The 24,379-nt window shown below is 29.9% G+C and overlaps 1 long non-coding RNA gene across 2 annotated transcripts; it reads right to left on the bottom strand.

The window, feature by feature from the left end:
- Positions 1-10,063: 10,063 nt before the first annotated feature.
- Positions 10,064-18,311, bottom strand: LOC145000960 (uncharacterized). 2 transcript variants are annotated; one of them, XR_013661433.1, is made up of 4 exons: positions 18,121-18,311; positions 17,821-17,942; positions 15,962-16,093; positions 10,064-10,473 (listed from the first exon to the last, which is right to left on the bottom strand). It is a non-coding gene; the product is annotated as an uncharacterized LOC145000960 (long non-coding RNA). The 2 variants fall into 2 exon arrangements; XR_013661434.1 differs by lacking the exon at positions 10,064-10,473 and adding an exon at positions 11,604-11,921.
- Positions 18,312-24,379: the final 6,068 nt, after the last annotated feature.

The following is a 24,379-nucleotide window of genomic DNA, read 5'->3' as shown; positions in this document are numbered from 1 at the left end:
TCTTAGACATACAAATGCACTAAGACTCACTTAAAAGATCAATTGAGATATTGTTCTTAATCATTAAGACTTATAATAAAACACAATAAAAGGTACTCTCCCTTCTTCTTATAATAGAGAAACTTTTATATTTCTGCCTACTTGATTCTTCTTTATTCGTTCTGCTATTCATTGAAACTCTTTCAATCAACTCAGAATTACACTTAATCTTATAAGTATAATCATATTTACTAAACTTTAGTAAATCATGACGAGTATCTTTATCACTCTTGTGGTGGACTTGATCAACATACAACGTAGTGTACTCGATCTCTTAGTCCTTCACTTGACACTTTGTCAAAGAATTAGTCTAATTTCCAAATATGAAATTTCTCATTTATCACGCAACCAAGTTGTATGATTCTAAGTTTCTGTCCAATTGAGACTTGGGCGATGAGAAACTCTCTCTATTTGGTAAATTCTTGACATTTCCACAAATAACATAATTAAGAATCAAATCCATTATTGCTAATAATAGAAACCTTCAAACATCATTTTTTTTTCATACATGCCATTGCAAGGATAAATAAATAAGATAAAATCAAAATTTATTTTATTCCGGAAAATTTGTCCTTACAATGCAATTCAATTGAAAAACTATGTTATTACATATTTCTTAGCAATCTATTCTAACTCCAAGTAGTAGCTCAAGAATCAAATCTTCAAGCAATGCGATCGAAATCCATTTCTTCACAATTAGATTCAGCTCACTTCTTCCCTCAAGCTTCCTCTCTTTTCTTCGATCCTACAAAACATCAAAATGTAATCTTATCACATCATGTATTAAGAATCTAGAATAGGAATTTAAAAGAGTTAGTTAATGGATTTTACCAGAAGTAGAGCCATACGTCTTGACTCTCCCATCTCTTAGATCTCTCGGGTAAATAGGATAGCTTCGTCTCCAATGCCCCTTCTCTTAGCAATAAAAGAAAATGGACTCCTTTGGAATTGCACAAGGAACTATCTCATAATTTACCTTTTCTGGATCTCCAATGTCACCATTTTCAATGTCCATTGAATTTTGGGAGTTTGATTCACCAGACAAATTTGCTTGACCAGCTCGCGAAATCATTTCTGATTTAGCAGCTATAAGTAAATAGGTCAAATCAATGAGGGTCATGTCATGATCCATCATATAGTACTCTCTAAAGAACTCACTATATGATTCAGGAAGCGACTGAAGAACCCAGTCAGCAGCCAACTCAACTGAAATCTCGACACCCAAGATCCTTAACCTATCAATGTGTGACTTCATCTCTAAGATGTGTGCACACACAGGTTTCCCATCTTCGTGTTCACTTCCCAAAAGGGCTTGAGTGAGCTTGAACTTTTCAAGCCTTCGAACTTGTGGGTTAGGGAGAACAATTGGAGGAGGTGGAGGAAGTGAAGCATGATTTCTTGTTCCTCGATCATATCGTGGAACATCATCTTTATTTGGAAAGCTTGTTCCATAGGATTTGGGAAGACCATGATTATCAGAACTAGACATCTACAAAAAGGGAGAAAATTCAAGTTAAGTTGATTAGAATCCTTGATGTAACACCCAAATAAAACATAAAGGCTAGGATCCAACACAATACTCTGCAACCTAGAAGAGGGATGCCGTAATCTAGTTGCAGAATATTTGAAGGTAGGTAAATGATGATTTACCGATTTCCACCATGAAAAACGAAAAGGAAGTTTAGGTTTTAAATGAATTGAAACTCCTAGATCTTTTGAGATTCACTGAACTTTTCATTAGCATGTTTAACCTCGATTATGCCCTTCTATTTGTGACTAGGATGCGAAGGATCAAAAATAAGGTGTGAATAACCATACAAATCACATGGTGCACCCAATGCTACTATAACCTAATCAATGTGTCGGTTAGCCACACACGCTCCATTAATCAATGATAAACATCGAGCCACCCTTTGCTACCAATGTCATCCCCAAATTAGTGTTCCGGTTAACCACACACGTTCCACTAACGTTTGACAAGGGTACGAAGTGTAACTCCATGGATTAGCATACAATTTCACATTTTGCCTAAAGTAACTATGATTTGGGAATTTGTAAAAGAATTTAGTTACTTTGTACTTCATTATACTTATAATGGAAGGTTTCTGTCCTATCCTACCCGTTTAGCTAACGACCCTCCACTAGTCAAGAATGCGGTGGGTAAGAGTGGATACCCATTCAATCGCCATTTTATAGGCAATTTCCTTAAACACCCTTATGGACCAGCTTCGTGAATGAGGCCTACTAACGGTAAGAGTCACTCTTTACTCATATATATATATATATATATATATATATATATATATATATATATATATATATATATATATATATATATATATAGTATAGGGTGTATTTTACACTTTTAAAATACTAGGTGGTTTTATTAACTTTCTCCTTTAATTAAAACTTTAATTAATTTAACAAAACCATAAGGGTGTAATTTGAACTTTTCAAAATACTAGGGTTTTAGAATTTAACATTTCAAAATTAAACTTTTAATCAACTTTTAAATTCAAAAACTTGAGGGCAATTTTTGAAAAATTTCAAAACATTAGGGTTTAATTGTTTAAATTTCAAAAACAAAAAACTTTTAAGTTCAAATTTAAACTATAAAACCTAAAGGGGTAAATTTGAAACTTTTCAAACTTTGTCAAGAATATTCTAGATCAACAATTCAAATAAGGTAATTAACAATTAATTGGTGGTTATCTAATTTTGACCTAGTCCAATTTCTTGCAAGATAATACACCAAATAATTCAAATAATTAAATTTAATCATATAAGGAAGTAATTATTCAATTAATATGAAATTATCTTTTATTTTGGCAAAGATAATCACCCAATATCATAAAAATCCGATTTCTATCAATAAAAAAACGTTTTGGTAATTATCCCACAGCAAAATATGCAAGAAAATCGCAAAACCAGGCTGCCAGACCCATAAACTCACCGAGTTAGGGACTAGACTTGCCGAGTCGACCGGACTCGCCGAGTTCATCCACTGACTCGCCAAGTCAGAAGGTAGAGGGCAAACAAAACTTCTTTTTTCATGAAAAAATCAATTAATCAAGCATTAAATTCACTAACAAACAGCCCTAGGCTTTAATACCACTGATGGGTTTTTGAGCACTACATCATTCTTATGGTGCACATGAAAACCCTAATAGCTTTTGGATCTAGTTTGTCTGATGAACATGCAATTGAATATCCTAAGCTATAAACCCTAGATCTAGCATACAATTAATCATATTAACATAAAATAGGGTTTAGATCTAACCTTTGATTGTTATATAGGAATAACAATCCAATCCTTAGCTTCAGAAAGCTTAGTGCCTCAAGTGTTACACCTCTAATGGAGTGACAAACACCACTAAGCAACAAGATGAAGAAGAGAAGAGGAAGGAGGCTCCAAAACGTCCAGGAAACCCTAAGGATTCAGTCACCACGCTTTTGGGGCTTAGGGACTCCTTAAATAGGTACACAATTAGGGTTATCTAACAAGGAAATCCTAATTTGACTGCTTAAGCCCTAAGCAGCCCATGGACCCGTTCTGGAACATGCCTTGGACGATTTCTAATGGGCATCCCCATAGAATTCGTCCAACCTATTATTCCAAGGTGATCCATAGCCCAATTGCAATTATCTTATAATTACAATTCTAGTCCCCTAAGTTTAATTAATCTCTTTTAGCCACAAAATTAATTCTTAATTAATTCTTGACTAATATTAATTAAACAATATGATTTCTTCTTTAATATATTATTCTCATAATATATTAATAAATCATAATTAATCATTTATGTCCTTAATTCATCCTACATATGGCTATGGTGAAGGCAACCCAAAAAGACCATGCTTATAATCAGGTCAAGTACATACCAAAATAGTTATGGACTTGGACACTAATCCAACACTTTAAACCAAGATATATGAGTTGTTGCTTACGATTCGGTTGTGCATTGATAATGCGTAAATGCATCAGTAACCTGATGTTATAAAACGTGTTGTTGTGTACGATTTGATGAGTAAATAGTACAAGCATATAAGTCAAAGTTTATCTGATCTTTTTATACTAAGAGGCTAAAAGCAATATCTTGGTCCCCTCGATGATTTTGTGTTGACTTATGTGGTGGGTCCGGTCAAGACTGAATTGCTGTGTTCATTCACGTTCTATGTCAAACAAATCAGATATCGGGAAACAAACTGTTGGACATTGAGAATGATTATATTCCATGTCATTATCCACATGATATCTTGCAGAACGGAGGATTATATGAACCCTTATCTAAAGGACGCGTCATTGACTAGGTCAGAGTTCGACAGTGGCTTTTGAGAGCTACGATTGCTAATCGGAATTTGAAGTTACATTGGTAGTTATAGTTATTAGACTTATCCAAGTGGGAGACTGTAGGATTAGGTGTCTAAGCCCATAACTATAATTGGTATGTACTTGACCCGATAGTAGCATGCTCCTTTTGGGTTGCCTTCACCATAGCAATTTGATAGGATGAATTATAGAAAAAAGAGGTTAATAAATGATTTATTATATATTATAAGAATAATATGTTAATTGAGAAATCATATTATTTAATTAGTATTGAACAGAAATTAGTTTGGAATTAATTTAGTGATCAAAAGAGACTGATTAAATTAAGGGGACTGATATTGCAATTATTTGATAGTTGCAACTTGGGCTTATGGATCCCTTAGGAAGGGGTGGATGAAATTCTATGTGTAGCCCAAATAGACTTCGTCCAAAGGGGGCCTTCTGGAAGGATCTACTAGACTACTTGAGGCTTAAACAATCAGATTAGGGTTTTTCCTAAAACCCTAGTGGCTCAGTGATAAATACACCCCATGGCTTCATGAAATTAGCCCCTATGCTTTCTTAGAGAACCTTATCCGGTTTTAGTAGCCTCTCCTTTCTCTCTTGTTCTTCCTTGTTAGTGGTGTTTGTGACTCTTTTAGAGGTGCAACAATTGAGGTATTAAGCTCTTGAAGCTCAAGATCAAGCATTCGATGAGAAAGGTATTCTTCTAATTCTTGTTTTATTCATTGAATCCGAAAACATAGTATGCTAGATTAGGGTTTTTCTTTGGAAAATTATTATGCATGTATAAGTTGAGAAAAACCTAGATCCAAAGCAAAGAGTGTTACATGTGCACCATAGGAATGTTGTAATGCTCAAAACCCATCAATTATATGTATTTAATCAAATATGATTTATGTGGACAATATTTATCTTTGCAGTTTTGATTTAATTATTGGTCCCGTGTATTACATCACATATGACTATGTGGACACAGTTTGTTTTCGTGTCCTTGATTCAATAGTTGTTCTCGTGTATATAAACGTATGTGATTATATACATCTCATCACATATGATTTTTATAGACAATATTCATTTTTCCAAATAAAATCATATTTGATTAGATACATATAATTACATGTGATTAAATGTATTTAATCACATGTGATTAAAATGGTCGAAGAAAAATTATTGAGCAGAGAACTCGGAAATGAATATTGTCCACATAAATCATATGCGATTGGAAACATTTAATCACATGTGATTATATGTATTTAATCACATATGATTTGTGTGTACAATATTTATTTTCTTCTTTTCATTTTAATAGTTGGTCTCGTGTATTTAATCACATGTGATTACATGTATTTAATTACATGTGACTATATGTATTTATTTATTTTTGTTTTCAATTTAAGAGTTGGTCTCCTGTATTCAATTTTTGATTTCTCTATTCAATAGTTGTTCTTGTGTATCTAATCATATATGATTATATGTATCTATTCACATATGGTTTCTACAGAGAATATTCATTTGTGTCCATATAAATCATATATTATTAGATACATATAATCACATGTGATTAAATGTATATAATCACATATGATTAATATGGACAAAGAACAACTGTTGAATCGAGAACACAGAAATGAATTGTGTCTACATATTTGATCAATTATATCTAATTATATGTGATTATATTTACTTAATGAAATATGATTTATGTGGATAATATCCATTTTCACATTTTAATTTCAGTAGTTGGTCTTGTGTATCTAATCTTGTCTACATAAACCATATGTTATTGGATACATATAATTGCATGCGATTATATGTATTTAATCACATATGATTTATGTGGAAAATATTCATTTTCGTGTTTTGGATTCTATAGTTGCTCTCGTGTATTTAATCAGATGTGATCATATGTATATAATCGCATATGATTTATATAGAAAAGATTTGTTTTCACATTCTTGATTCAAGAATTGTTCTCGTGTATAAAATCACATGTGATTATATATATATTTAATCACATAATATATATGTGGACAAGATTCTTTTTTGCATTTCGATTCAATTATTTTTTTGTATATTTAATCACATGTCATTATATGTATGTAATAAAATATGATTTATATAGAAAAGATTTGTTTTCACGTTCTTCATTCAATAGTTGTTCTCGTGTATAAAGTCACATGTGATTATATGTATTTAATCAAATATGATTTGTGTGTATAATATTTATTTTTTCGTTTTTGATTCAATAGTTATTCTCATGTATAAAATAGCATGTGATGATATGTATTTATTCACATATGCTTAATGGGGACAAAGAACAACTATTGAAGCGAAAATGTGAAAACATATATTATGTATATTAATCATATGTGATTACATACACGAAACAACTATTGAAACGAGAACGCAAAAACGAATATTTTCTATATAAATCAAATGTGATTATAATCTCGTGTGATGTATATGTGAGAACAACTATTTAATCAAGAGCATGAAAACGAATATTGCCAATATAAATCATATGTGGTTAGATACATATAATGATATGTGATTATATATATTTAATCACATACAATTTATGTGGAACATATTTTTTTTGAGTTTTCGATTATATAGTTGTTCACGTGTATTTAATCTCATGTGATTATATATATATATATATATATATATATATATATATATATATATATATATATATATATATATATATAGTTTTTGCATTATAGATTCAATATATGTTCTCATTTATGTAATCATGTGTGATTATATGCATTTAATCACATACGACTTATATGGACAAAATTTGAATTAGTAAAGTGTTTGCGAAAATGTTATGTACAAATGAAGAACGAAAAAAAAAAATGTAAGTTTATATATGGTTGAAGTCAAACTGAGCCATTAACCAATAAGATTTTTTCCAGCGCAGTCAAGATTTTTGCATCTAACTTCAGATATCGCAGTTAGCCTACGCCAAAGCTACATTATTTTACATGTTAAAAAAATCGCATGCTAATGAGATTTTTAGATTGCAAAAGTTGTGGTTAATTGTGCTATATTTGAAATCTTCAACTCTTTAAACAAACGATTTGTAAGATTAACTTAACTAGTTAATTTGTCAAAATTAAGTTTTTAAAAATTATTTAAAAAACTATATTTTTATGCCACATTATTTTACATGTATAAAAAAATCACATAATAACGAGATTTTTGGAGTTGCAAAAATTATGGTTAATTGTGATATATTTGAAATCTTGAACTCTTAAAAAGATGATTTATTAGATTAAGTTAATTAGTTATTTTGAAAAAATTAAGTTTTTAAAGATTTTTAAAAAATATATATCTTTACAAGTATTGTTTTGACTCTCTTGGTGATATCACCAAACACCCCCATCACATGTTAGAAATATTATCTTTCCAAGAACCCAAAACCCAAAATTCCTTTATTTATGAACATGAAATGTATTAAAAATTTGTAAACATAAAAACGAAAATCACGTACCAGCTTTCTACCTCACACCATCAGAACCTCCAGTTTTCCTTTATCTTCAATCTTCGAGTCTCTCTCAATCAGTTTCAGACCATCCGTTGAATTCCAACCATGACTCGATTCAACAAACTTAACATCATCGATTACTAGTTATCTAAATCATCCACTGTTTTCCTCCATTTCCAAAATCTTTTGTGCTTCTAAACCCTACTTTCCCCATTGATAACCTTAACACCATTATCGATATGATTCACATTGAGAGGAGGACGTCGTTCGACACCTCCACAACTCGGAAGCTCATCACAAGTCTTCGATCCATAACAATGGAATTGTACCTTCAGTCACTTTCTGATCACATCTCTGCTCGCGAGTGAGGGTTTGATCTAGTGAACGACGAGAACGTCAAGTTTGATCGGAAATACCTTGGACGAAGGAGAGCAACATTTTCGAAAGGATGGTCTAGACCGGAAGGACAATTTAGATCGGAAGGACGGTTGAGATCGATAAACGGCGGTCTTCTACTTTAGATCAACATCCATTGTATATTTGGCGGCTCTTTCTTCAAATCCGAAGGAAAACTGCTCTTGTGATCAATGGAATGACATCGGGAAAGCTTTTCGTTTGGAAAGAGAGTTGAAGGATTATTCCGACAGTCCAAGGAATAGATACGGGGGTAGCAAATTTGGAGTGAAAAGGAGGTTGTTCGATGGTTCCCACATTTCCAGATTTTAGGCGGCGTTTTGCGGTTCCAGTGACATTCTGTTGGTTTTGATGGTGGTGAAGAATGTAACTAGTTTGTATATTAGTGGAGTGGGTGGGGTGGCGGTAGGTCGTATAGGATATTTTTTTATCTCTTTAGTAAAAATAATTTAATAAAAATAATAAATAATAACTTTTGTAATAAATAGAAATAATAACTTTTGTAATAAATTGAAATTTGTGGTTGAAAATTGTTCTCAATTATTCTCAAATTAAAAATTATTCTCATTTGTACATACTTTTCTCTCTCTCTCTCTTTCTCTCTCTCTCTCTCTCTCTCTCTCTCTATATATATATATATATATATATATATATATATATATATATATATATATATATATATATATATATATATATATATATATATGAAGGATAAAGTTAGTCCCATCCAATTTTATCCCGGATCCACGAAAAATCTATATATGCACTATGTCCTCATAGAAAAAATAGTATAGAAGGTAAACAAATGTCATTAGTTTTAAAATATCTTTCAACAATTAGCTTTTCTTACCCATGGTAAATTCTTTGTGGTTATTATAGTTTCTTTTGTTGATGCTCTTTTAAATTGTTAATGAGAAATGATAATATCCCTTTATCATATAAGATCTAAGACTTGTAATTAGTTTAAGGGGCTCTTGCATTGTTGTTGTCTGAGGTGGCTACATTCAACAATTTTTAATTTCTTGACTTTATATGTTATGTGGCAATTCAGGTGAAGGTCTTCCTATGGCTATTCAGCAATACATGTAATATTCAAGACTATAGAACTTGAGATAAAAGCTTGTGGTCGTTTTTTTGAGTAATGGGATTCACATGAAGGCCTTTTTGTATACGTAGATGCTTTTATTTATTCTCGGTCCTCCATTTGATAGCTAATTCTTTATACTTTTGGAATTTGTTGTCTCCAACGTCGACACGAAGGCAAGACAACTATCACCTATGAGGAAGGGGTATATGGACCAAATGTTTGCTATCTTTTCTACATTTAAACTTATTATTGCAACCAAAAGCCATGATAATTACTTAAAGATCTTTTGATGTTAAAAAGTTGATATTATTTTCCACTATATGATATGGGAAAATACAAATTAAATATTCAAAACAATCTTCATCACATAATGTTATTTGTGAATATTTATACATATGTTTGTAATAATACCGTCCTAACAGTTTTATTTTTGTTTTCTGAAGGTTTCATTAACCAATTTCATTTTTATTGAATAATAGTCTTCCGTATGTATATACTGTATGTATATAGAACCACTGCAATTGAGCTCTTAATACAGTCTGAAATGATCTCATTCATGCATTAAAAACAAGAATCATGGTAAACATATGACATAGAATTATACAGGTAGAGATGTTTTTATTAAAATATTGACAAAAAATGAAGTGTTAAACGCAATAAAAGTTTGTATTTTATAGATATGTTTATCATGGACTATTTACTTTCGTTATATAAATGAGTTTCTTTCATGATATCCATAATAAAGTGAATGAGAAACGAAGCTTGATGTACAGATGTAAACAATATCATGTTTTGCCCCCCAAACTTGGTTGTGATGCATTAGAAAGAAAATTATAGATTGAAAACGTAACTCCTTTGTTCTTGCATCTTGACAGTAGACCATCATTATGTTCCTAAACATATTCATTCTCTCTTGTTCTTGCATCTTAAAAACACTTTTCCTTAATCCTTAGTTGTTTTGTCATTTGGAATCTCTTTAATGTCATGGGATAAGTTTTCATCCTTTTTGTTGATCTCATATTCTATAATTTTAATTACGGTTTCAGTTACTCATGCTTGGATCTCATCGACAAGTAGTCCTTTAGGTTGACCATGCGTTGATGTCACCTGTATAAAATATTTTTTAAATTATATTAATATAAATAATAAATAATTGAATACCCAAGAGAGTTGAGATACATAAAGTTTAAAGATACTTCGACTAACAGACTTTAAACGTAACCACATCCTTGCTTCTTTTGATTTTCATGGGATATGCATCCTTTCTTCTTGCAGTTAAAAGGAAATACGTGATTTCATAAATTTGGTTTGTCTTAAAAGATATAAAAGGAAATAAAAAGATAAGGGAAAAAATATTCCTTCACCACAAAATACAAGTAACAAGATCTGAATAACTAAAATATGAACCAAAAAACAATACATAAATTATTACACATGATTATTCGAGAACACAACCACAGACCATCGATTCTATTGTTCAAGAATACAAGTAAAGGAAATATTTTTAAAACTTTAAACCGTTAGAATTTTTTTAAAAGGATAATATAAAATAATCATAATTACATTTGCCTTAGAGAGAGCTAACATATGATCCTACTTTGGAAGCTCATTCATAGCTAAGCTATATAAGCACTAAATTTTCAAAACATTTAAAATTTACTTTTTTTTTTGTTAATAATCAGTGAAAAAGAAAATTAATGAGTTAAACTTGGACATATTTGGATGTGATAAAGTAGCATAGTAGAGATACATGCCTGAGCAAAACCAGGGAAAAAATAATCTGCAAATTGAGTTCTTGCTATAGGTTAATTCTCATATTTTAATTTACATATGTAAACAATTATATGACAAGATGCATAAAAGAATTTGGTGTACAAAACATTTAGTAACCATTCATTACTATCGGACCAATACCAAACCCAAAAATCTCATGTTGCAGATAACAACAAAACCTTTAAAAATTGTGAATGGACCTAGTAATAGTATCCCAATTTTTTGCCTCTGTTGGTTTCAGAACCCTAGAAGAAATATAATTTACCTTATAGAAGTTTTAATTGTAGACATATATGCAAGGAAATACTATGTATAATGAGCCAATACCGTATTTGCATTCTGAAAAAAGGGTAAAATGATTAAAACAAGCATCGATCTATAATTCAATTTCTTTTAAGTGTAATTAATATCACATAGTAAAAATAACAAAAAAAAAAAAAAAAAAAAAGAGTATGCTTGTGGAATAGTAAGGTAACAAAGCCACAATTTTTTTTAGAACAACAGTTTAGTATATGCCTGGGATAGAACTAATGACCTCCTTGTTAGTAACTCCTTGTTAGACACCTTGTTAGCCAAGTGGGCTAGTCCCAACTTGTTAACAGAGCCTCATTTCATCAAGAACATAACGTATGCAGGCCTGCCAAACAAGTTTTGTCGTATATGAGACTATGAGGGATCACCCTGCATCTTGAACTCGTCAGGTGATGCTATAGTCACCAAAAACTCAAGCATTCATGTCTTTTTCAACAACATCAGAAAACTATCTTACCCCCAAGAGCCCCCTGTATCCAAAAGAACAAATTATGCCCCTGGATGTCAAAATTTGTAGTATGACTGTTGTGAAATCACTCAAATCTAATTGGTGATCAAATCAAATGTGTATAGATTAAGCCAAGTTATTATCATTCAATTAAATATCAGGTATAACAACCTAAATAGGTTTATCTTCTATCTTAGGATGTTAATATAATGGCACCCAATATATATATATATACACTACTAGAAAACATGGGGTTTTACTACGGAAAATAGCTACGGAAAATTTCTGTAGCTAATTAGCTACGGAATTGCTACGAAATAGCTACGAAATGGGATGCCCTAATTTAGTAACGGAATAGCTACGGAATAACTACGGAATAGCTACGAACGTCAGTCCGTAGCTATTCTGTAGCTAATTAGCTACGGAATAGCTACCGAATAGCTACAGATGCTAATCCGTAGCTATTCCGTAGCTAATTAGCTACGGAATGGCTCCGAGATACCTACAGATACTATTTACCTACGGATTAGCTACGAAGTATGCTTTCCGTTAGACTTCCGTAGCTAATCCGTAGCTAAGTAGCTACAGATTAGCTACGGATTTTTCTTATTTTTGATTTTTCGAGCACCAAACGTCGTTTTTTCCCCTTCATTTTTTTCACACCTTTGCTATACATGATTATCTATATTCTCACCAACCTATAGCTATTAATATCGTTTATAAAGTCGTGTGCCCGTTCGGGATCAAATACTCGTTTCACAGTTTAACATTGTAATGTTTATCGTTTTCACCAACTTCTGATGGATTATGTTTGTATATATATATTTATATACATTAATGAGTTGTGGTATATGTGTATGTGTATATGTGTATGTATACGTGTTTGTGAGATGTATGTGAACGTATTCATAAACATTATAGTGTTAAACCACTAAACGAGCAATGGATCCCGTATGTGTACACGACTTTATAAATGATATTAATAGCTATAAATTGGTGAAAATATAGATAATCATGTTTAATAGAGGTGTGAAAAAAACGGAGCGAAAAAAAAGGACGTCTGGTGCTCGAAAAGTCAAAAATAAGAAAAATCCGTAGCAAATCCGTAGCTAATTAGCTACGGAATAGCTACGGAATTCTAACGGAAAGCATATTCCGTAGCTAATCCGTAGGTACCGGAAAGCATATTTCGAGCACCAGACGTCGTTTTTTTTCGCTCCGTTTTTTTCACACCTCTATTATACATGATTATCTATATTTTCACCAATTTATAGCTATTAATATCATTTATAAAACCGTGTATACATATGAGATCCATTGTTCGTTTAGTGGTTTAACACTATAATGCTTATGAATACGTTCACATACATCTCACAAACTCATATACATCATCATCATCAACAACATCATCATCATCATCATCATCACCATCATGATCATCATCATGATGATCATCATCATCACCACAACCACCACCACCACCACCATTATCATCATCATCATCATACCATCACCATCACCATCACCATCACCACCCCCACCACCACCACCATCATCATCACAACATCACTATCACTATCACTATCACTATCACTATCACCATCACCATCACCATCACCACCACCACCACTACCATCACCATCACCATCACCATCACCATCACCACCACCACCACCACCACCACCATCGTCATCACCATCACCATCATCATCACCACCACCACCACCACCATCACCACCACCATCATCATCATCATCATCATCACACCATCACCATCACCATCACCACCCCCACCACCACCATCACCACCACCATCATCATCATCACACCATCACCATCACTATCACTATCACTATCACCATCACCATCACCATCACCACCACTACCACTACCGTCACCATCACCATCACCATCACCATCACCATCACCATCACCATCACCATCATCAACATCAACATCACCATCATCATCATCATCATCATCCTCACCATCACCACCACCACCACCACCACCACCACCATCACCGTCACCGTCACTGTCACCGTCACCCTCACCATCACCACCACCACCACCACCATCATATAGCTAGAAATATCATTCATAAAGCCGTGTGCACATACGAGATCCATTACTCGTTTAATGATTTAACACTATAATGCTTATGAATACGTTTGCATACAACTCACAAACACGTATAAATACATCATCATCACCATCACCATCACCATCACCATCACCATCATCAACATCAACATCACCATCATCATCATCATCATCATCCTCACCATCATCATCATCACCATCATTATTATCATCATCACCATCATCATCATCATCATCACCACCACCACCACCATCATCATCATCATCGTCACCATCACCATCATCATCACCATCATCACTATCATCACCATCTTCATCATTATCATCATCATCATCATCATCAACACCGCCACCACCACTACCACCATCATCATCATCTTAGAACACGCTGATTGTTGGTGATATTAGTGTCACTAAGTAACAGAAACTAACATGTGAGCTAAGGGGCTTCATAATTTGCACTCTATTATATGTAAGGGGTTGCGCGGAGTGCACACATGTATAAGATCTAATTAGAAGCTGGTTAGACGACTAGTTGGGGGTCTCGGGTTTCCAAAGGGGCGTTGCCCCTTTGGCGGGGTATAGGGGCAGCGCCCCTAGCGGGGTCCAAGGGGCAGAGCCCCTGGCTGGGGTCCCGCTGAAGTTGTCCCGAGTTCGACTCCTACCATCTTTTTTTTTTTTCTGTTTTTTGGCCGACTCTTCTTTATGGTTGCGCGTTTTTTTTTCCGCCTCCACTTATCAGCCCCTCTTTTCTCCTTTCCTTCATTCGCTTTCCAGCTTCTCAGTCGCACCTCCCACTCGTCATACCCTCTCCTTCGATCCTCTCTTCTTTATCTTCTAGCCGATGAAGCTCCGATGAAGCTTACTCCGCCAGCCGATGAGGCTTCCTCAGCCAACAAGATGAAGCTTGGACAGTGTCAGTGATGAGGATAGACAAGGTCGGCATTCCCTCTCCTTCGATCCTCTCTTCTTTATCTTCTAATCGATCATTCCACATGACAGAAGTCAGACGAGATCATTCAAGGCTTCAAGGGTAATTTGATTCCTAATTTCTCTTTCTCCTAAATTTCGAGTTTTGTTTCCTGTCTTCTGATCGCTCCGGTTTGTCGCTTACAGCTCTGATTTCTCTCTAATTTGGTATGTTTTGTTTATTTTCTTACAGCGCTTACATAATACATACGAAAGTAACATGTCCCTGTTTGCTCATAACAGTAGTTGAGATCAAGCAAATATTCTTCATTTTCTTTCATGATTCTTAACACACAATTTCTTTAAATTTACAATCCTTGTACCTGAACAATTGAACTAGATGTATCCAATATGTGAAATAGTTAACATCACAGATTCACACATATTCTTGTTCACACAGTAGTTGGGTTGAATCTTGTACATGGTAGGTTGTATGGGCTTTAAGGAATGTTGCAGGTGATTCCCCTAAATGTCGTGACCTTGTACTTGCACAAGGTGCTTTGATTCCTCTACTATTCCAATTAAATGAGCATGCAAAGTTATCTATCTTGAGAAATTCCACATGGAAGCTTCCAAATTTTTGTAGAGGAAAACCACAACCTTCTTTCAGTCAGGTTCGTTTCAGAAAAGACCAAACTACCCACATAGTTTTTGGCTCTATCTTTTCAACATTTGTTGTGGTACATTGATAATTTTGGATTCTAATTTTGTCTTGACTTTTCATATATAAAACCTACACTTCCAGCTTTAAAGCAACTTATTTATTCAAATGAAGAAGTTTTTACATATGCTTGTTGGGCTCTTTCATATCTTTCAGATGGCACAAATGATAAAATTCAAGTTGTGATTGAAGAAAATGTATGTCCCAGATTGTTACAGGAGATGATATGCAAACTCAAGTAGCATTTCTTTTGTAATATTTTTTAAAGAAAGTTTTTGCATTTCTTTTTAGATTATAGAAAATTGACATTATATTTGTTCCTGACTTACATTTGTGTGTTGTAGTATATAATCAATCATCAAGCATTGCCTTGTCTTCTGAACTTGACATTATATTTGTTCCTGATGCTTGTATGTGCGACAACATAGGCGAGGCTATGATCGGAAGGAAGTATTAATAGGCTGCAAAAAACATGAATATGGAAGCAGCGATCAAAGTAATTTGCTGTGAAAGTGTGCTGTATTGGAATTTAGAACTAAGGGCACTATTGTCCTTTTACAATGTTTTTTTAATTATAATGATTTAAGATTATGAAAAACAATTATATATCAACAAAATAATTAAAATATAGATTTGGGTATATATGACATCAACAAATGTGAATTGAATGTTGTATTTGACAAAAAAATTGGAAATTTTTAAATTAATTTTTTTTTTATAAATAAAACGAAATTAGCTACGGAATAGCTACAGATTTCCGTAGCTATTAAGGTCCGTAGCTATTTCGTAGCTATTTGGATCCGTAGCTATTCCGTAGCTATTCAGGTCCGTAGGAATTCCGTAGTTATATTATTCCGTAGCTATAGTAGCTACGGACGTTTCCGTAGCTATTCTGTAGCGGTTCCGTAGATAATCCGTAGCTATAATTTAGCCACGGGCCATTATGCTACAGTCATTTTTCCGTAGCAATTCCGTAGCTATCCGCTTATAGCTACGGAATAGCTACGGATTGTGTTGTAGCTATTTATCCATTTTTCTAGTAGTGATATATATATATATATATATATATATATATATATATATATATATATATATATATATATATATATATATATAATCAAGATCAAATAAGAAGGAAATTTTTGGTAGGAAGGTAAGAAGTTTTTTTTCTACATATCTTTTTCACGAACAAACAAAATGAAACAAAATGAATCATTAGATGATTCATTTGTAAGATGATTCACAAGAAAAAATTCTCAAAAAAACATCTCAATGATTCATTTATATAATGATTTTGTTGTTATTCACTAAAATTATCATAAAAAGTGAATTTTTTTTTAATTTACTTAAAAATGAATCATAAACATGTTTTTCTGAGAATTTTTTCTTGTGAATCATCTTAAAAATGAATTATCTAGTGATTCATTTTTTTTGTTCATCAAAAAAATATGTAGAAAAAAACTTCTTACCTTCCTACCAAAAAAAATTTTCTTACCGGATCTATATATATATATATATATATATATATATATATATATATATATATATATATATATATATATTAACAACATCCAGTTTCATTTTATTCAAATGTAACCAACAACTAAGGGGTTTTCGAATGTTTGTTTAAACTGATTATTGTTAGGGTTTGGAAAAAACTAATTTTGCTTACTAAGTAAGTATGTATTATAGTAATCAAATTTGGAGAAGCGAGTAAGTATGGAACTTGCTGCAACATAACTAATTAGCGAGATAAATAACTTACAGATTTGGGTTTATGTGGTAGATGCTTTAACCTAATAAATTAAAAACTTTATATAGTAGAAGTACAAATACTTTCATGATAAATAATTGTTTTTTAATACTCATGTTATTCAAAACTACTTTCATGATGAATAATTGTGGTAGATGCTTTAGCCTAATAAATTAAAAACTTTATATAGTAGAAGTGCAAATACTTTCATGATGAATAATTGTTGTTTAATACTCATGTTATTCAAAACTACTTTTAAGTCCTTCATAACCAACGAAGCCCACAAAAAAATGAAGAACACAAAATTGTTGTCCTATTTCTTTTTTTTTACATCATTACCCTTCGATTAAATCCTCTTTAAATCATTGTTGTTTACTTTTATCAAGTAGAGTGAGAGTTAAACCAGAAGTAGCAGTAGAGAAACAAAAAGCATACATGTGATTTGTAGGAGAGAAATAACGGGGAAGACATTATCTGTTTGAGACACGGAGCAAAAAAGAGGAGCAAAAACAAACTAGGAGAGATCTTTTATTGATCATTCACCATTAAGTTGAAACCTATACAAAGAAAAAGAATTCCAAAATCAATTTCAAAGAGTAAAATTTAGAGCTCGAACCCTAAATTTAAAATCAAGGAAACCAAAAACAAAAAACAAATGGTTATAGCGGTGTATTAAGTTAATTTCAATTGATCGTTTCTGTTGCAAATAAGAACTAAAAAATTAGAAGCGATTACCTGGACTAGGAGATGTCGGTGGCTGAATTAGGATGTCCACCAACAAGATCACCTATTCCAGGGGGAATGTGAGGAGAAGGTGGAGAAATCTAAGGCGGTTCATTATCAAGAAGAAAGGAAAAAGAGGAAAAGAAAGGGTGGCAAAAAGAAAAACGTGAGAAAGAAAGAGTGACTCACCTTACAAAGGTTAATTGAGGCGGCAAAAAGCTTTGGGGGACACACCACCACAAAAGTAATTAAGTAAACCCACCTTTGAAGTTTCTTGCGTCAGATAAAAGGTTGACCATAAACAAGCAGGCAGATTAGTGTGCAGGATTAACTGAAGAACATAACATACGTTAAAATTGGTCGCCCATTAGTCTTCTTATATATATATATATATATATATATATATATATATATATATATATATATATATATATATATATATATATCATTATCCTTATCTGTATCTTTATATCATACATACTTATAAAACTAGCATTTTTTCTTGGGGAATATGACTTATCAAGGTAATTAACTTTTCGGTATGTTCATATCTGGGTAATTATCTTTTTTTTTGTACATATATAGGTAACAAACTTTTTAGAAGTGTTCACATATAACCATTATGACCTGCTATAGTAGGTTAAATCCTAGATGTGAACGCTTTCAACAAGTTTGTTACCTAGATGTGTATAAAAAAAATAGTTACCCAAAATGAGAAGTAAAAATTAAATTACATGAATGGTCCCTGTGGTTTGGGGGAATTTATGGTTTTGGTCGCTAACTTATTTTTTTAACTTAAATGGTCCATACTGTTTATTTTTGTTGCGCGTTTGGTCCCCGTCTTACCTAAAAATACTATTGTGCCCTTATTAATTTATTTTATTTAATTAATTTTCTTATCTATTTATTTATTTTTTACATATTTAAAAAAATTAATAGACCACACATATTTGTATCTCCTCGGATGATCCTTACTATTTATTTTTTAATTAATTTAATTTTTTAACTCGGATGGTCCATACTATTTAATTTTGTTACGAACTTGATCTCTGTCTTACCTAAAAAGACGATTGTGCCCTTATTAATTTTTTTAATTAATTGACTTGTTTATCTACTTATGCTTTATATGTTTAAGAAAAATTAGTAGACCCCATATATCTATATCTCCTCACCATCCCATCTTTCATCATTCTCAACTTCTATTTATTTTTCATCTTTAGTAATATCGACGCCTTCATCATCACTTCTTTTTTCGGTCCTTCAACTCCATCGAATCAACACCACAACCCAATAAAGATGAAGAGACAGTAGGTTATGGTGTTGGTTCGCCAGAGTTGAAGTACCAAAAAAAAGGACGGTGAAGACGTCGATGTTACTAAAGATGGAAAAGAAATAGAAGAAGGGGAGGATCAGAGATGAGATGGTGAATGGTAAGACTCAAATTAAATTTCTCAAATGTGGTTTCAGGTTTACGGTGATGAGATACATATATATGGGGTATATTAATTTTTTTATAAAACATAAATACATAAATAAGAAAATTAATTAAAAAAATTAATAAGGGAAAAATAGTATTTTTAGATAAGACAGACACAAAACGCGTAACAAAAATAAACAGTATGGATTATCCGAGTTAAAAAAAAAATAATTAAAAATAAACAATAGGGATCATCCGAGGAGATACAAATATGTGTGCTCTATTAATTTTTTTAAATATGTAAAAAATAAATACATAGATAAGAAAATTAATTAAAAAAATAAATTAATAAGGGCACAATAGTATTTTTAGGTGAGACGGGGACCAAACGCGCAACAAATATAAACAGTAGGGATCATTTAAGTTAAAAAAAATAAGTTAGCGACCAAAACCAAAAATTCCCCCAAACCACAGGGACCATTCATGTAATTTAATTTTTAATTTTCGTTTTGTTCATATTTGGGTAACTATTTTTTTTTTGTACACATCTAGGTAACAAACTTGTCGAAAACATTCACATCTAGGATTTAACCTGCTATAGTAGGTCATAATGGTCATATGTGAACACTTTCAAAAAGTTTGTTACTTAGATGTGTAAAAAATAAATAGTTACCCAGATGTGAACATACCGAAAAGTTAATTACCTTGATAAGTCATATTTTCTTTTTTCTTGAATCTCATGCATTTGAAACCCCCATTCTTTTTTTCTTTCACCACATTCATTTGAAACTCCTATGACTTTTCAATTTCCTTATAATAATAATTATAATTTGGTAATTAGGTTAAATAAATATCAAATCAAAAGTGTATTCATATATAAACTAAATTTCAATATTAAAATAATATCTTTAATTTTACTTATAAAACTATATTTTTTTTAACTTTTAACATATTATACTTAACTTATTAGTTTTAATATATTGTTGGATGTAAACCATTATCATTTTAAAGGTGTAATTTTTGAATAATTTTTATAAAATACTTAAATTATTAATTAAAATACAAAATTATAGGCTCAACTTAAATATAAATTTTGTTTAACTTAAACAACCCAAAGATTACTTTATAAATAGTTAAAAGTGATAAATTGTAGTGTCTTTCTAATAATGATTATAAATTGGTTAATAATGTTAAATAAGTATCAAACCTAAAGTGTAATAAACAATAAACTAAATTTCAATATTAAAATAATATTTTTACTTCTAATTATAAAGTTATGTCTTCAACTTTTAACATATTATACTTAATTTATTAGATTTAATATGTTGTTGTATGTAAACCATTATCAGTTTAAAGTTACAAATTTTGAACTGTATGGACAAAATACTTAAATTATTAATTTAAATATTACATTATAATGTCAACTTCAATACAAATTTCAATTCCACTTAAAAAAACCCAAAGAATATTTTGTTAATAGTGAAAAGTGATAAATTGTAGTGCTAAATGCAAAAACTAAATTATAATATCAATTCACTAAAATATTTCCTAAAGATATTTTTATAATTGTTAAAATTTTTGAAATAAGTAGCTTAAAATAACTTACAATAACAATAATTAAAAATAACTCTATATAAATGACTACATTGTTACCTTTAAAAAAATGATGTTTTAAATGATTACACTAATGGAAATTAAAATGTTAAGAAAATAAATTTTAAAAAGGAATTAAAAATAACAACAATTATAAATAATATTAAACCACATATTATGTTTAATTTTTTTCATGAGTAACCCACAGGTAAAGGTCATTCAAAAGATTGAGATTATGCAGGTTTAATAGATGTATATATTACCATATAATTCAAAATAATTAATATACTATATCAATTTCGTATACGAATTATTATATCAAATTTAACAACGACATCATTGTTATATTTAAAAACATATGTTTGTAAAGATTCCAGCTATATAGATGCTTTTGCGCAATGCGCGGGCATTCGCCTAGTATACTTATAAAGGAAGCATTTTTCCTTTCACCACATTCATTTGAAACTCCCATTCATTTTTCCTTTCACCTCATTCATTAGAAACTCCCATGACTTTTCAGTTTCTTTCTAATAATGATTATAAGTTGGTTAATAATATTAAATAAATATAAAACCTAAAATGTAATTATATATAAACTAAATTTCAATATAAAATGAATATATTTTCTTCTACTTATAAAGTTATGTTTTTAACTTTTAATATATTATATTTAATTTATTAGGTCTAATATGTTGTTGTATGTAAACCATTATCACTTTTAAGCAACAACTTTTGAACAATTTGTATAAAATAATTAAATTGTTAATTTAAATATAACCTTATAGGATCAACTTAAATATAAATTTTAGTTCAACTCAAACAACCAAAGAATATTTTGTAAACAGTTAAAAATGATAAATTGCAGTGTCTTTATAATAATGATTATAAGTTGGTTAATAATGTTAAATAAGTATCAAACCTAAAGTGTATTCATAAATAAACTAAATTTCAATATTAAAATAATATTTTTACTTCTACATATAAAGTTATGTCTTTAACTTTTAACATATTATACTTAATTTGTTATATGTAATATGTTGTTGTATGTAAACTATTATCAACTTAAAGCTATAATTTTTGAACATTTTGAACAAAATACTTAAATTGTTAATTTAAATATAATATTACAGGATCAACTTCAATATAAATTTCAGTTCCATTTAAATACTCAAAGAATATTTTGTGAATAGTTAAAAATGATAAATTATAGTGCTAAATGCAAAAACTAAAATGTAATATCAATTTAGCTAAAATATTTCCTGAAAATTGAGATTATACATTTTTAATAGATGTATATATTATCATATAATTCAAAATAATTAATATATTATATCAACTTAGTATACAAATTATTAAATCAAATTTAACAACAACATTATTGTTATATTTAAAAAAAAACGTATATTTGTATAGATTTTAGTTATATAGATGTTTCTGTGGAACACACGGACATTCACCTAGTATACTTATAAATGAATCATTTTTTCTTTCACCACATTCATTTGAAACCCACATGTATTTTTCCTTTCACCACATTCATTTGAAACTGCTATGACTTTTCAATTTCTTTCTAGTAATAATTATAATTTGATTAATTAGGTTAAATAAATATCAAACTTAAAGTGTAATCATATATATGCTAAATTTCAATGTTAAAATAATATCTTTACTTTTACTTATAAAGTTATATTTTTTAACTTTTAATATATAATACATAATTTATTACTTTTAATATATTGTTGGATTTAAAATATTATCATTTTAAAGATACTATTTTAGAACAATTTGTATAAAATACTTAAATTATTAATTGAAATATAACATGCAGGGTTAACTTAAATATGAATTTTAGTTTAGCTTAAACAACCCAAAGAATATTTTGTAAATAGTTAAAAGTGATAAATTGTAGTGTCTTTCTAATAATGATTATAAGTTGCTTAATACCGTTAAATAAATATCAAACCTAAAGTGTAATCATAAATAAACTAAATTAAAATTTTAAAATAATATCTTTACTTCTACTTATAAAGTTATGTCTTTAACTTTTAACATATTATACTCAACTTATTAGATTTAATATGTTGTTATAAGTAAACCATTATCAGTTTAAAGCTACAACTTTTAAACATTTTGGATAAAATACTTAAACTATTAACTTAAATATAACACTACAATGTCAACTTAAATATAATTTCAATTCCACTTAAAAAACTAAATAATATTTTGTAAATAGCTAAAAGTGATAAAATGTAGTGATAAATGCAAAAACTAAATTGTATCTCAATTTAACTAAAATATTTTCTAAATATATTTTTATAATCATTAGAAGTTTTCAAAAAAATAGTTTAAAATAACTTACAATAACAATGGTTAAAAGTAACTCCATATAAATTATTATATTGTTACCTTTAAAATCAAAAAATAATGTTTGATTTTTCTAAATAATTATAATTGATAGAAATTAAAACATTAAGCAAATAAATTTTAAAAAATTAATTGACAATAGCAACAACTATAAATAACGTTAAACCATATATTATATTTAATTTTATTCATGAGTAACTCGCGGGAGAAGTAATTCAAACGATTCGGATTATAAAGTTAGAATATATATATATATATATATATATATATATATATATATATATATATATATATATATATATATATATATATATATAATTCAAAATAAGCAATATATTATATCAATTTAGTATACAAATTATTATATAAAATTTAACTACAACGTTATTATTATATTTTAAAAAACATATATTTGTAAAAAACTTCAACTATATAGGTGTTTCTGTGCATTCCAATGTCAACTTAAATATAAATTTCAGTTCCACTTATAAATCAAGTGAATATTTTGTAAATAGTTAAAAATGATAAGTTTTAGTAATAAATGCAAAAAACTAAATTGTAATCTCAATTTAACTAAAATATTTCATAAAGATATTTTTATAATCGTTAAAAGTTTTCAAATAATTTGTTTAAAATAACTTACAATAATAATAGTTAAAAATAACTCGATATAAATAATTATATTGTCACCTTTAAAACCAAAAAATAATGTTTGATGTTTTAAATAATTATAATGATAGAAATTAAAACATTAAGCAAAGAAATTTTAAAAAATTAATTAATAATAACAACAACTATAAATAACATAAAACTATATATTATATTTAATTTTATTCGTTTTGTAACTCGCGGGTAGAAATCATTCAAATGATTTAGATTACGTAGTTATAATACATG

The sequence above is a fragment of the Lactuca saligna genome, chromosome 1 (assembly GCF_052625555.1).
Source record: "Lactuca saligna cultivar CGN05327 chromosome 1, ASM5262555v1, whole genome shotgun sequence".
Taxonomy (NCBI): Eukaryota; Viridiplantae; Streptophyta; class Magnoliopsida; order Asterales; family Asteraceae; genus Lactuca; species Lactuca saligna.
Note: the sequence above shows the minus strand (reverse complement) of the source record. Positions and strands in the feature narration are given on the sequence as shown.